The sequence below is a fragment of the Anas acuta genome, chromosome 1, assembly GCF_963932015.1.
Source record: "Anas acuta chromosome 1, bAnaAcu1.1, whole genome shotgun sequence".
In the NCBI taxonomy this organism is placed as follows: domain Eukaryota; kingdom Metazoa; phylum Chordata; class Aves; order Anseriformes; family Anatidae; genus Anas; species Anas acuta.
Window position 1 is genome coordinate 29499904 of NC_088979.1, and position 15017 is coordinate 29514920.

The window sequence follows — 15017 nt, forward strand, 5'->3', positions numbered from 1 at the left end:
TTTTCAACATGTGCCTTTCTGTTTAATGACTATATCCTAATGTGCATCCAGTGCAAATCTAACCTCTCTTTCTTCCATCAATATTGAATCATGGAACTGTATAAGCCAAAAATCTCCTGAGTTTGCATACATGAATTAAAGAAAGGATTTGATTACTTCACTTTTCTTTGCTGTCTCTGATACTGAAGGGAAACCACCAGGTGAACTACTTCTCAACACGTTTTTTTTAAAGTTTAGGGAATATCTACTTCACTTAAATATTCATGATTCAGTAAAAGGAAGTAAGATAAAGAAGAAAGGTTCTGCTTTGTAGCACTGTACCAGATGGTACATAAGGTAAGAAACACTACGGCAATTAAATAAATCACTTATTATTAAACTCTACCTATATTTGAGGAGGAAGGAGGGTTAAAAAAAAAAAGTATAACACAATTCATTCAGATTACCAGTATTTGCCTGTGATTTAGATTACCTATATGCACTTACGCTTAAAGAGTAGAGAGACTGCAATACTGTGGCCACGATGGTTTCTAAATAAAAGAGGAAAAAAATTTTAAGAGATGCAATACTTTATATTGCACTAGCTGTTGTTTCAGAAGGCGCTGGTTGTAAAGGACAGTCTCTCAGGTACAAATGTTTTTATTCAAGCAAGATGTGAAAAAATTATACGCCCAAAAGTCTTTCTGGTTTTCACAGCTAGTATTGATCGACCTAAGATATTAGCACACCTTTCCAACCAAGGAACAAAAGAACCAGCAGCATTTCTGGAAGACATGCAGGCATACAAATAGTTTGTGTCTTTTCCTTCAGGAAAAGTTGGTGCCTCAGCAAGGAAACGGGTGAAACATAACCTTTAAATCATGCCAATTAAAAATGTTGGGATCAAACTTTCTAATCAAGGTGAGAAGGTTAAAATGAGTATCGAGGAGAGACCAGAAATGGTATTGAGGAGGTAGAGATCATATCGGCCTCCACTAAGCTCTTGCAAGCTTTCCGGTTTGATGGATATCTGACATTCCAGAAGAGCCAAAGGCACATAGTGCCTTGAGGCCTTTTGAGGACAGCCCAAGTTCATTTTTTCTCAACAAGTCTGGAAGAGCAGGGATTTCTCTTGTGGGAACAAGAATCCCACAGAGGGGATGGGCAGCAAAAGTTAATGGGAAATGGACAAGTTCAGGTGAGGCTGAAGTTCAGGAGAGCCAAAGGAGATGGACTGTAAAGATGAGTACAAATAAATAACTGAATACTTGGAAAGTTGTAGACAAAACAAGCTCTAAGCCTTTTTTTTTTTTTTTTTTTTTTTTTTTTTGATTTGGTCATTTCTGTCATCTGGTAGTTGAGAGTGCTCAAATCAACAGAGGCCTGTGGCCAGCTGTTATATATCTGATATATCTGTTATATACCTTGAAACTCAGCAGAAAAAATTCTGACTAAACCTCAGTTGGTACAACTGTGTTTTCTGTGGCTGGTGAGCACATAAATAAAATAATTATAAGGCCACAAAAATAGTGAAATACAAACCTCAGAATAGTTCCTTCATAAATGTCTAACCTTTGGAGAAAGGAGCAACGTCTAAGGAATACCTGGGGAAAAAGCCCTAGAAAATGAACTCCTACCTAGAAAATGAACTCCTACAGTATGTTAATCTCTCCAGTCTCTCCCACAGGTACAGACATTTAGATACAGTTCCATTGATTGTCATCACCAGAACTGTGGGTGGGAAAAGGGACTGCTAGGTACTTACAGAAACAGTGCTCTTATCCTTGCAGTTATGGCTTCATTAGGTTTGTTCAGGATGTAAGTCATTGCAAGCTGGTCTTTTGCAGTGCTGGTATTTACTGTACAAACACTGTTCAAGCATGCCAACCCCATGGTCTTGCAGAGCTGCTTTCCTAAATGCTCACTTCTGCTCTCTGGGCTTATACGTATTTTGCTGCTTTGCACTCATATGGTGGAAGTACTGTGAAAGTACATGCTATACCCAAACTGCTGCTACCTCCGGATGGTCTCTAAACACATGCTCAGGACCCAGCTGTGGTACCTCAGTACCACTTTCCTTCACTCCCTGCTTCTGGCTGCCCATGTCCTGAGATATCCACATTTATCTCCCCATAGTCTGTCTCTGTGAAGTTCCCAAACTCAAAGCTTTTAAGTGATTCCTGACAGTTTCCTCTCCCTCCTCACTGGTGCTGTCACTGCCTTGCCCCGGGGTATGTGCGGCTCTTATTCACAGATTTTGACTTGGTGCCTAAGCAAAATAAAGAGTTGCTCTCCCTCCCTTGCAGAGGAATAGCAGATAGGTAAAGAAAAGCAGAAGCTGAGGGGAGTGAGATAAGGATTGCACAGCTAAAGCAAAACATGCAGACCTGTGAGCAGCAAAACAAATTAAAACTGAGCTTATTGAGGATTTAAATTTTGAAGAAAATACTCCTGTGTAGATGCTCTGGTTTCTAATCAGAGCTGAACTCACCCAGAAGTTTCCTTCTGAAATCCTTAAAAGTATAGCTGCCTATTTCCATGAAATGTGGTGAAATTTAATCACAGAATCACAGAATGATCGAGGTTGGAAGGGACCTCCAGAGATTACCTAGTCCAACCTCCCTGCTCAAGCAGGGTCACCTAGAGCATTAATAACCTCAGGAGTTCCACTTATCTTTCCTATGTGGCTGAAATTAGCCAGTTCCTTCAAAAAATATTGCCAAGTAGAAGACAGACATAGGTTGAACACGATATTATGCAAGCCATTATTTCCTAGGAAATCAAGCTGAAAAATAAATTGCTTTTTGCTGTACTTGGATATTTTCCTATATGGAATCTGGCCCTCAGTGTTTCAAAGTTCTTCTGCCCAAAGGCAAGGGTGTGCAATGCAATGTTGAATTTTTCTGAAAGTTCGACAACCCTTTTGGATCTTTGTGTGGGTCCTGTGTATACATGTATGTATGCATGTGTGTGTCTGTCCTACAAGAGGCAGAACTCATGGGGAAATACACCACCTTTCTGAGCCCTTCTCTCCATCACAAATGTGCTCCAATGCTGTCACCTGCTCTCTTTGTTTTGCCCATGGAAAACACACTCCTGCCCCAAGTGTGAAAACTGAACACTGACTTTTACCACATTTGATATGGAGTTTGTAGGACTTATCTGATCTTTAGAGTGCCCCACATGGGTTTATGCCTGTATTTTTCCTGATTCAGAACTGGGCAGGTGACATAGAAATGGAGGAATTATATGCTTATTTCTGCATATTGGTAGCAGTTTTCTTTGAGTGGTAAGTTTCTGATAGTAAAGAGCCCCACACCATCCTCTTTGCCCGGCATCAACCTATAAAACAGCATGCCAGAAGGCTTGGCTGGAATACAGTTTATTTCATAAATCTCTGAGAGCTAAAATATTATAAGGGTATTTTTGACAAATTCTTTGTTCTGAGAACTGGCTGAGATTTTATTCCAAGAATTCCAAAAGTTTATTCCAGGAATAAATGTCTCAATCAGATCCAGCAACAAGATGTTGGCCTCTCCCGTTACAGACCGTCATTATCCAGGGTAGAGAAAACTAGTAAGATTCTCATGTCTGCCCTAATGCATTGTTTGTGTTTCAACAACAGGATCCTGGTTCCTGTATTCTCAGAAGTGGTTATCTTTTGGGATGCCTCTTTTGCCTTTAAGCACACAAATAGGAATCTCCACTGAAGTTTAACCAATGTTTGGAGTGAAGCTTAACCTGTTTCATTATGTTTCAGTGAGGCTCCCATTCCCTACTGGCATGGTGGTGCATACTGTATATTCAGTAGTAAGCATAACCTAGACTATGATTTTGCTGATGTATATATTAGGCCAACATGTGGCAAGAAGAGTTGGTGAGAGACAGTGAGCATGACTAATGAGATGTAATTAGTCCACTGAGTAATACAGTCTCAGAAAGTTGCTGGCAAGAGACAAAATTAGTGGGAGAGGGAGAATACATGGACAGGGCGTGGGGGAAAAGGAAGTGAGATGAATCCTTTAGTACGTTTCCCTTCATTCTTCATCTGGGAAATACCCCATTCCCACACCCACATAGGTATGTAATCCAGGAATAAATAAATCCTGTTTGTTAGCAACACGTACAGAGAGACTGTTGTGAGAGACTGAGCACATATCAAAAATTGGTATTTCTAAAGAAGAGGCTGTATAAAGCTGGCATTATACAAAATGATTACTAACATCAGTCAAACACATTCACATGTCATAGGAAATCACAGTGGATGTATCTGCAATTCAGGCAACTGCTGGGGAGCACAGTGGTACCTGTGCTCAATTCATATCATCCAATTCAGGTAGCATTCCAGCATCGCTTCTAAGAGCTCTGTGCAAGTGACATGCCATTAACAACCCAAATTCTCTCTCTGAAGTGCAAGCAAAGTTCAGAAAAGTGGAAACAAGACCCAAGTAACAGTATAAAGCTAGTGTGGTCTGTTTACAAGGTATTGCAACAGAGTCAATACTTTTTTTTTTTTTTTTTTTTTTCCAGATATAAATCATAGGGCTTGAAACATTGGCCAACAAAACTAAATTTGAAAGGACAAAGCTCCAAAGGTAAAGACAGGAGAATTTTAGGGCTGGCTTTAACTTAAATAAATTTAGGCAACTAACGGTGCGGTGTTTAGGCTAAAGCTGGTCTGTGACGTGATTCAGTTGCCTAAATAAATACAAATACCATGTTGTATAGCCTAAGGTGTCCTGCCTCATCTCCTGAAGCCACCTGTAGAGAAGAACATGAATGATCAGGATGAGAGGAAAAGAATGAGCTGCTGACAGCAGATTACTCTCACAAGCAGGAGAAGGAGACTAAATGACTGTCTTAGGTCAGTTTGGGCTGTCCTAGTCAGCTGAGATGAATCCCTCTGCATATGGTAATGCAGAGTCCAAGGGCAGTAGTGTGAGTGCCAGAAACCTCATGTAGCATGTCACGCCATGTCCTCAGCACCGCAACTGCCTTTAGCCTTCAAGTTCCTTCGTTTAGCACATGGTACTTTTCTTACCATAGCCAGAGAAGCACCCCACCTAATGAGTTAGGCAGAAGGGATGACACTCTTGCTTTCAGTTGCGTACACAAACACAGAGACAACACATAAAGATCAAAGCGCAAAGAAGGGGAGAAATGGGTTGGAAAAGATCAAGTCATTTCACTAATGAGTCCATTCCTACTTTAATGACATTAAGTGTTCTGAGGACTCAATTGTCAGGCTCAGAATTGGAGTTGAGGGACTGTGTGTGACGGAGATGCTGGCAGCAAGGCAGTGAAATTACAGTCAGACTCATTTGGGCTCTAAAGCCTTTTCCTTTCCAACCAGAGCATCCCATCAGCCAACCAGTGGGGGACAACTTCACACACAAATGAGAGATAGTAGTGACTCATATAGGTCCTGCAATGCTCAAGAGTGTACGCACTAATTACTAATTGCTAATTATTAACTACTAATTACTAACTACTAATTTTTGTATTCATTCTGTTTGCATTAATTTACTGTCATATTACTTTGGGCTGTTATCTCACCGTCACCCTGAGCTAAACAAAATCAGCCCTACAGGTCTCCACTTGAAAGGAAGCCACTGAGAGCTGACCGATCCAGTAGAATCGTCATCTCTAATCCAGAAGCCAAATCAATGCCCTACATGACACAGCCCAGCCAAAACTCCTCTCTGTGGTATCTGTGGACCATCTTTGGGAATTTGCCATCTTTTAATACCTGTCAATTAATACCCACAGTACACACTCCTTACTCTTAAAATGAGGGCATTAGTGCAGACACGAGTGCCATTTGGAAGTGAGATCCCAGCTTTGTACAACACAAGACTACTCCTTTGTTGTGGCCACACATTTTGTAGAGAGTTGAGGATGGAGGGATCAGTATCCAACCTGATGGAAAAAATGCTAGCAACTCAAATTTTCCATATCACCATCAGAATCAAACAGAAAAAGGGAACATATGAGGTACAAGGAGCCTTAGTAAAAATAAAATGCATGCTGCCCTCCAAACCTGGATAGTATTGGTTGATGTGCTGGACATTAGGAGAACACTGGCTGCTGAAGGTGGGTTTGTTCAGATGAAGCAGGAAGTTCCCATCCTGAGTGTTTGGTGTCATCTTCACTCCTCAGAGGCTGTCTATCAACGTCAACTCCACTGCTCTAGGTGGATTTTCATCACAGCACTGACACTCTGCCCAGTGTCAAGTCACTCTGCAGTTTGAAGTGGATGTAGTAATTGCATTCATTCCTAGCCTAAGTGGCTTATTCGTATTTTAGTGCACCACTCATCCCTTTAGCACTCTCATTCAGAAATGGAGATGAGGTTCTTCCATTTGCCTCTGTATGCCTACAGATCGTCAAGGCTCCTTTGGGGCAAAGATCCTGCTGAAAGCCACTATGTTTTCATTATTTCTTTATATATTGATCATGCCAAGCTATCCACTGTGCCCTAATGCATGCCACAATGCTGCATGGTATGTCCCCGTGATGGTACCTGTCAGAAACATCTAGTTCACAGCTGTCATATGGAATATGCCATCTGCTTAGAGAGCTGAGCACTGAGCTGTACAAGAGCAAAGAAAAGGACAAGCAACAGTCAGTGAGCTCTGGGAGGGAGAACTGAGCTTGAAAGAATTTGTCTTCCTTTACATATGTATGACAGAGGGAAAAAAAGAAAAAGCTGCAGGTCATTCCTTTATGCCTTAAAGCATTTCATGTGTGCCTGCATCCATCTCTCAGTTTGTTTACTATTCCTATTTGTTTACCTTTTCTGGTCTGATCCAATCACAGACCTACTGCAATTTGCCCCTTTGGGAACAGGAATAAACCAATGCTACTGAAAAACATCTCAGAGAGAAGCTCCTCACTGTTACTAGCTGAAACAGAGTAAATTCTAGGAAGAGAAATTCTAGGAGATAGGAACCATAAAATGCAGATTTCTTATGGCTTTGGATGTGAAATGGCCCTGGGATGTGCTCAGCAGATATGGTAGCTCATAACATCAGGGCAACTTTCTGTGACAATCCGCAATTAGCAATCTGTATTAGCACCAATGCAACACTTGTGCAACGCAGGATTCATATGAAGTGTTGCATGTTGCTTGCTCCAAGTGCTTCTGATTCCTTGTACATGCTTGAAAGGAGGGAATTTGAGGAGGCTTTTGCATGCACATAAAGATTTGAAGATTTCTACTTATTTATTTATTTTAGGAAATGGGATGGGCTTGGAAATGTTTTCTCCTTTCTGTCAGAAACTGACATGTAAAAAAAAGTCAAAAAAAAAAAAAGAGTTCATGACATCAATTTTCAGATATGTTTGGCTTCATAATTATTACTTATTGCAATTAGCTGAACTTCTGAAAAAAATAAGTCTTTCAAATTTTTTCCCTTTTTATGTTTATGTATCAAAATCTGACATTGGCGCAATGTAAAATCTTCTTTCAAAAGGTGAAATGCATAGATATTAACATTCTTTCCTGAACAATATTGCTTTTACCAGTGCAGAACCTTCCAACAAAAACTGGCCATTGAAAACCTTTCTAAGTAACCTTTCAATGATCTTTTAAAGGAATAGCAAGTCTGCACAGAAAAGAGGTCTCCACTTTAACCAAATTAGGCACAACATCTGGCATGAAAGATTCTCTAAGTATAGTTCACCTTAGGGGGAAAGTGGACAGATGCAGAGATATATTTGACTGTGTAAAGACATCTGTTATGCAAACCAATATTGCAAAGTTAGCTCTATATTTGTTAAGGGATAAGACAAAAATTAAGCTGAAATGAAGGTTAAGGAACAATTTAAGATAACATACTTCATTAAAGGGAAGATAATGGACTTTCCATCTAAAAAGTTGAAAAGATGAAAAACTTGGATCTGATCAAAACAAAAATATAAACACATGAATGTACAGGACTTGGGAAAAATACTAGGTGAATCATGAAATAAGTATTACTGATCCATGATGAGGTGATACATCTTGTCAAAACTATAATATTTGGCTAAAGTTTTGTGGACTAGGACATACAGATGGAGGAGAAAGTGCTACATGAAAATTTTGATAGAGTCTCAGATAAATATCTAGATTTTAATAGCTATAAAGCTTAATTTTGTAGCAAAAATCTACTGTTATATCAACCTACAGAAAAAAGAAAAGGCTGAAGTTGGGTGGATCCATATAGAAAACATATGCTTGAGATGCAAGATAACTAGGCTTATTTATATAGCTTATTTACCCTTGCCTTTAATAAGAGGAAACATGACAGGAGGCTTAATATGAATATGCAAAAGGAAAATTACAAAAATAGGAAAAAAAATCTAACCAGTATGCTGAACTTTACGGAGCAGATTGACCCTCAACCAAGAAATACTAGCATGTGAAATCATAAATCCTGCAGCAAAGCTTTTCCAAATGAACCTATTCATCCGTGGCTAGTGCATTAGCATTTGAAATTAACAAGGAAACTCACATTTTGAAAAGAGAAAAAATGTGGTAACATGACCGTTCTCCTTGTGTCCAGTGTATGCAAGACACTGGAACAAAATTCAAGAAAAAGACTACCTAACGAAGTGTGGATAACACTGTGGATAACAGAAAATGTGATAAAATGCAACCTGAATTTATAGCAATAACATCTGATAGATACTTTTTTTTTTTTTTTGGTGATATGTTGGTCTATATTTAGACAAAAGAATGTGATAAACACAAAGTTGGCCTTCTTCTAAGTGTCACAGACATTCTAAGGGCAAATTATTAATGCTTAAGGCATGGAGGAGGAGAATTTCAGGGAAAGATCTGTCTCCAGGGAAGGCAAAATAGCTTACACTGATGGAGGAAGAAACCAGAAAAGGGCAGGTGCTGAGTGGTGGAAGGTGTGTAGGACTAGCCTTTATGTCAGTTGTTCATAACACCAAAGCGCACTCACACACACACAAAATAACCAAAACAAACAAACAAACAAAAAATACACACGAGAAAAAAAGCACACGCACACACAAAACCACAAAACCAACCAAAAAAAAAAAAAAACAAACCACTAATAAAAATGGTTAATGAGACAAATTTGGGAGATAATGTTAATAGAGAGGAAGGTTAGAATACCACATAGGAAGAATCTGGTAATCTTGAGCAATGAAGCAATAAAAATCAGATTAAATTTAATAGCCTGAAGTGCCAGGTCAAGAACACAGAGACTAATAAAAAGATTTGCTGTACTCTGGGGAATGAACCATGATAATGTGAGGCAAGGAGAAAGCCCAGGCTGGAAATAATCATTCACAGTATGGCCATGAGTCATCAACATGATTCAGCCACACAAAGGTTGATGCAATTGTAGGATGTATCAGGAATGAAATTTCCAGCAGACGGTGACAGATGAGAATTATACATCAAAGAGGATTATACCTGGAGTATGACACAAATCCAGTCACTTATACTCTGTATGGTCACTCACTATAAATACTGATGGGGAAAAGAAGATAGAGAGACCATGTTGATCAAAGAAGAAAGAGGTAAAAACGCGACACAGAAATTCAGGCTGCAGATGAGTAAGATTCAGTGATGATAAGATGCTGAAAAGCCTTGGGGAAAAAAAAACAAAAAAACAAAAAACAAACAAACAAACAAACAAAAAAACACCAAATAAATAAATAAATAAGGAATACAAGGTGCTCCCTGTCAGGGAAACTCTTGGGGTCACACTGCCAGGTAGCAAAGTCACAGGTATTGCAACTCCTTTACAAAGAATAATGAAGTGCATGTCCAAGTGATGTTGTAATGTGGCTATTTGTAGTAGCAGGAGACCTCAAGGATCTTTTAGTCTCTTCGAGTAAGTTATTGGCCTTGACTCAGCTAAACCCACAGATACTGAAAAGGAATTTTTGCCAGAATAAGATTTGTAGTGCTTTGCTTGAAGGTGGAGAGGATCTGGAGTTTGAAGCTCTCATTCTGATCTCGGATACTCTCCTGTAAGCATCCTCAGGGAGGGAACACTAGCCATTCATTCAGTCTTTATCTCAGCTAGACATAATGGGATCAAGAATCACAGCTCAAATAGGCTTTGTCACGTATGAGTGAGTTTTTTATTTTTCAGTGAGTGTCTCACTCCAAGAAAGCCAAGTATCTCCCTTTCTACTTACGCTTTGTGAGCAGAAGGTGTCAGGAAGGAAATGGGAAATACCAGAAGACGCCAATAAACTCTTTCCCTCTACCATGCAGAGTGTCCATGTAAAACATGCACAGCACCGCTGTGCACACCAGTTGAGAAATAAACACTCCTCTATATGATCTGGTCCATCCTAAAGAAATACTTTTCCATCAGCCAGAGGTGGGGACAGAAGGGTTTAGGGCTATCAGAGAAGCTTGTCCCTGCTCAGGGAAGGTTTGTGCTCCCAGACTTTTTCCATTGGTGCCGTGACCCTCTTCCTAGGTTCTCAGCAGAAAGTTTGACAAGAATATTTGCCATTAAATTGCCAATAATTAATTTTATGCTGGGTTTCCCGGACTCATTATTACTAATTTTACTATTGCAAGGCGTACGTTTTGTGGCTGATGAGTGACAATTCTTGTCACAAGGCGCAGATCTTTGATTAATTCTTTCTGCTCTAGATTCATTTGTGTGACAATCATTTGTGACAAAGATTAATCCTCCAGAAAATTACTGTGACAGTCTTTTCTCCACAGAGACAAGCCATCACACTTTTGCTGCTTTACTCTGACCTTGTTTTGTGACTTTGGAAAAGTTATTGTTTCCTTAAGACTCATTTTACCCATCTACGAAATCTATATAAGAGTCATCTGCACAAAGTATTTACTGCATAGCTGAGACATGGGAACCTAATAAACTGTGAAACTATTGATGGGAAAAAGTTGACTGGAAAACAATCTGGGACTTTCAATAAAAAGAGGTGACAGCCATAACCTCACAAATATTACAGTGAAGAGCCAGCAAAAACATAAAAAAAGTGTGTATTTTTCTGATTTTTTTTTTTTGTCTTTGCTTTTTGAAGAACTGGGGGTGTTTTCTTAAACAGTTTCACAATTTTTGATGGATTTGGTGTCCAAAATTTCATAAAAAGAGTTACTGAAGTGATCAAAACTCCATCTCTAGCAAGTAAATAATATTAATAACACTAAACAAAGTTAATCTTTTTTTTTTTTTTTTTTTTTTTTTTTTTTTTTTTTTTTGGCAGGACTCTAATGCTGACCATGCAAACAACACTTTGCAAAAATATTAAGCTTAAAAAATCTTTTTTATTGAAACTTTTTTGGCAACCTCTCATGAATATCTTCTACATGGTGACTTTTGAAGCACGAAGACTGTCTTCCCTGCATGAAAAATTCATAATTTAAAGACAGCGTTATTCTTAGAAAACCACAGATAGAGTGTGAGCAGCAACTTTTTTTTTTTTTTTTTTTTTGAGAAAGCAACTTTTTCTGTTAACAGACTCCTGCTCTTTCCTTCATTTTTCATATTAGAATAAAAACATAACATGGAGCTACCACTCCTGTGCAAACCTTTGGTGTCTAAGGGGTTACCGACCCAACTGCTGCCACAAGAGTCAGCTCTGCAATCCACTACACAAAACAACAAAGTATATGGGATTCTTCTTGAAAAATAACCCCACTGGTGTTGCACATCCCTAGGGTACAAGGTTCAGCCACATTTTCTTTCATGAGTAACCTCAGTAGGAAGAAGCGTGCTGCTTCCCACTCCCTTGCAGGAGCTTTAAGATGCTAGAATCACAGAATGTTTTGTCTTGGAAGGGACCTTTAAAGATCACGTTTGGATGATTGTCAAACATCACTTTTGGATGACTGTTGCCTCACCTTGAGTATTGTGTGCAGTTCTGGGCTCCAGGGCTTCTGTTGCTGTCAGGTTTAAGCTGTTCCTGGTCCTGCTTATTGGTGGTCACAACTCAGCTCAGCTCTCCCAGGCCCTGGGGAGGGAGCAGAGGGTCCTAATCCAAACCAGTAGCAAAGCACCTGAGTTGAAGTGTTGCACATGTCTGTCAGTGAACACATATCTCAGAACTTCAGACGATCTCTTCTGAAAACTTTCATCGAGAGGAGACAAATCTTTCATTGACATGAGACTCTTTACTAGAGTTATGGGTAAGTGATCCTTCTCTACAGACGTGTTAACCCTGAATTCTTGCAGGTTTCTACTGATATAAGGGTGTTACTCCACTGCAACATAGGTTCATAAAGCCATACAGGTACAGCAGTGAATAACACTTGGAATAGATACAAAATACACCAGCGGTTGTATTAGCTGATTGTGTGGTCTCTTCCTGACTTATGCACACTCACACAGCTAATGGGCCTGAAAATCTCACCTGATTGCAAAGCATGCAAAGCATGCACTAATCATGGAAAACTGTGTGATTTGTATGATAGAGCTGATACCCATACACACAAATGTTTTTGATAAAACAGAGGCTACGATCAGATGGAAGTAATTTATATATTTGGGCTGAAAGTTAATGAGCCTGGTACAAAGTGTGAGCAAGGAAACATTGTAGGAAATTAAAATCTTTCAAGAATCATTAAGTGTAATTATCTGGGTTTTCTAAAATTTGCTTACACTAAACCTAATTTTCCAATGTAAACCTTTGGCAACCACTCTTTAGCTATAAATTTGGGCAGTGACATAGGTAACACCGTGACATAGCAAAAGCACCATAAATTATTTTTTTTTTCTTACTCAATATTGTCTTAATCTGTATTTCAATTCAAAAAGGGCAAGCAATAAATCTCATGCATCTGAACTTCTGCAAAGCACTGGATACAATAGTGAAATTAGAGGTTGCAGTTATTGCAAGCATTGACAGGAAAAATCTACATGGGACACAGTGAGAGGGATACCCTAAGAGGAGATTCTGCCTGGATGGGGTTACTGATGGAGCTCCTCAAGCACCAGTCAAAAATAACAGTGATCACAGTGCAGTGCCCAGCTTTTCAAAGACGACTTCAAAGCTAAGCTGGATCAAGCAAAATGTCTCAAGGAAAACAGAGGGAAATATCACTTCCATGATTTAAGGCAACAGTGACACCTCTCTTGAATCATATATAACCAGATCATCCCTGCTTGAGACAACAAAAGCAGAGTAGATTCAGGAAATAGTCCACTTAAAGACTCTTAGGTTTGGGACAGTGTTAAAAGTATTTTCCAATTAAAGCATCTATATCACCATACCCATACAAATGCAGGCTTTGTATGAGATATAGTACAGATGGGACGTGGGCTAGACTTTGACTTTGGTCAAAGCCACACGTCCCCAACACGCATCTTGCACATCTTGCATCGGGGTCCATAGCTGACATCAGGTACATAGGTCAGTGGGCTCCTTCCTAGAAGATGGTGAACTTACTTGCCACAAAGTGCTATAGATTTTGTGTGGAGCTCAGCTTCATGCAAAGGCTTTTTTCCTTGATGAAGAGGAATGCATAAATGTACAGAGAGACCTGAGACTGGCTATACCTTCTAGTCTACCAATAAATCTTAGAGGATCTTTAGTGACCAGGAAAGAGATATTTGACTTAACCATTGTCTAGAAAATGGTCGGAGCAGAAACCATGCCTTCGTCATGCCATGTAGTCCTTTTAACAGTCTGCCTGCATTCATTTTACAGCTGTTAAGATGTCCTTGTGTAGTTGTCAGTGATTATACAGAGAAATAATCCCAGTACTGTTAACGTCATCCAGTATTAAACTATCATTTAAAAATCAATTACTATGTCTATCATAAAAATACATAATGAGGAGCACACCATGCTGTTTTCCCCTTGCGCTTGCCTTGTATCTGTGCGTACAGTTTCCTCAGCTGCTCTGCTCTCCACTGCCATTCTGAGGATTTTCAAAGATACTGTGTTTTTCAAAAACACAGTGGAAATATGATATTTGCTACCTTGTCATCAAAGTTGAATAATAATTCTATATTACTGATTAGCCCTGCTAATATCCTTTTGAAGAAGGTCCACCTTAGGTGACAGTATCTCCAGTAGGTTTAAGGTTTGCCACAGTGGCAAACACAGCTCCATCATGGAAGTCCTTATGACAGTTTTAAGGATGCCCTTGGGCCAGCAATTGAGACGATTTGGTCTCCAAAGATGTTCAGCTATGGTTGATTCCAGCCGGCAGGGTTTAGAGCTTATCTGTGCCTGGCAGACCTTGGTCAGGAAATTCACTGGCATCATGCCCCAAATTAACTATTCCTGGTTTCTGTCCCTCTGACTTCTTTTTGTTCTCTAGCACCTCCATATGAAGATGAGCCCAAGGGAAAAGGTACAGTCTGCTGGGCAGGATGGCTCTGCTTCAGAGGGAGTAAGGGAAAGCAGGATAGCACATGGTGCCCTTCAAAGCCCCCTTGTTCCTCCTCATGATGCATTTCCCTTTCTCCTCCACTGGACATGTTGATTCTCTGAGGGTCTGGATGCTCTAAATCAGACCATGGAAATGTTCTGGCAGATAAAAATATTAAAAAGAAAAATCCTCCCCCCCTTGCCAGCTGCTATTTTAACCCCATCTCATTCCGTTGATCTGTTTTATGGCACAGCCCTCACATACTAATGCTGTGTAGGGGTTGGGGTTGAACCTACATCAAATAAATTTGTTAGTGAGCAAATGTTAATGTAGCTGTACTTTGAAGTTGTCTAAGTGATTAACATAATTAAGATAAATTCAGAGCAGTAGTTCCCTACCTGCAAAGAGCTTAACTTCTTTCTCTTCCCGCCCCCCCCCCCTTTTTTTTAATCCTAAGAAAAGACATACTATGCAGAAAAGCTGGTATCTCTTTTCCCAATTATACTGCTTAGTCTAAAAAAAGATTCTCCTGCTCAGTGGAAAAGTGACAGAGTTGTGAATATATCCCAGGAATCCTAGTCTTTAGAAAATCTCTAATCTTTTTTCAGACCTTTCTACTCACATTACTCTACCCACTTTGTAAGAGATTACTGTAACAGAATTCTGTGAGGGATCTTATGGAAGGAAAGGTGATTCTGCAATAAAAAAA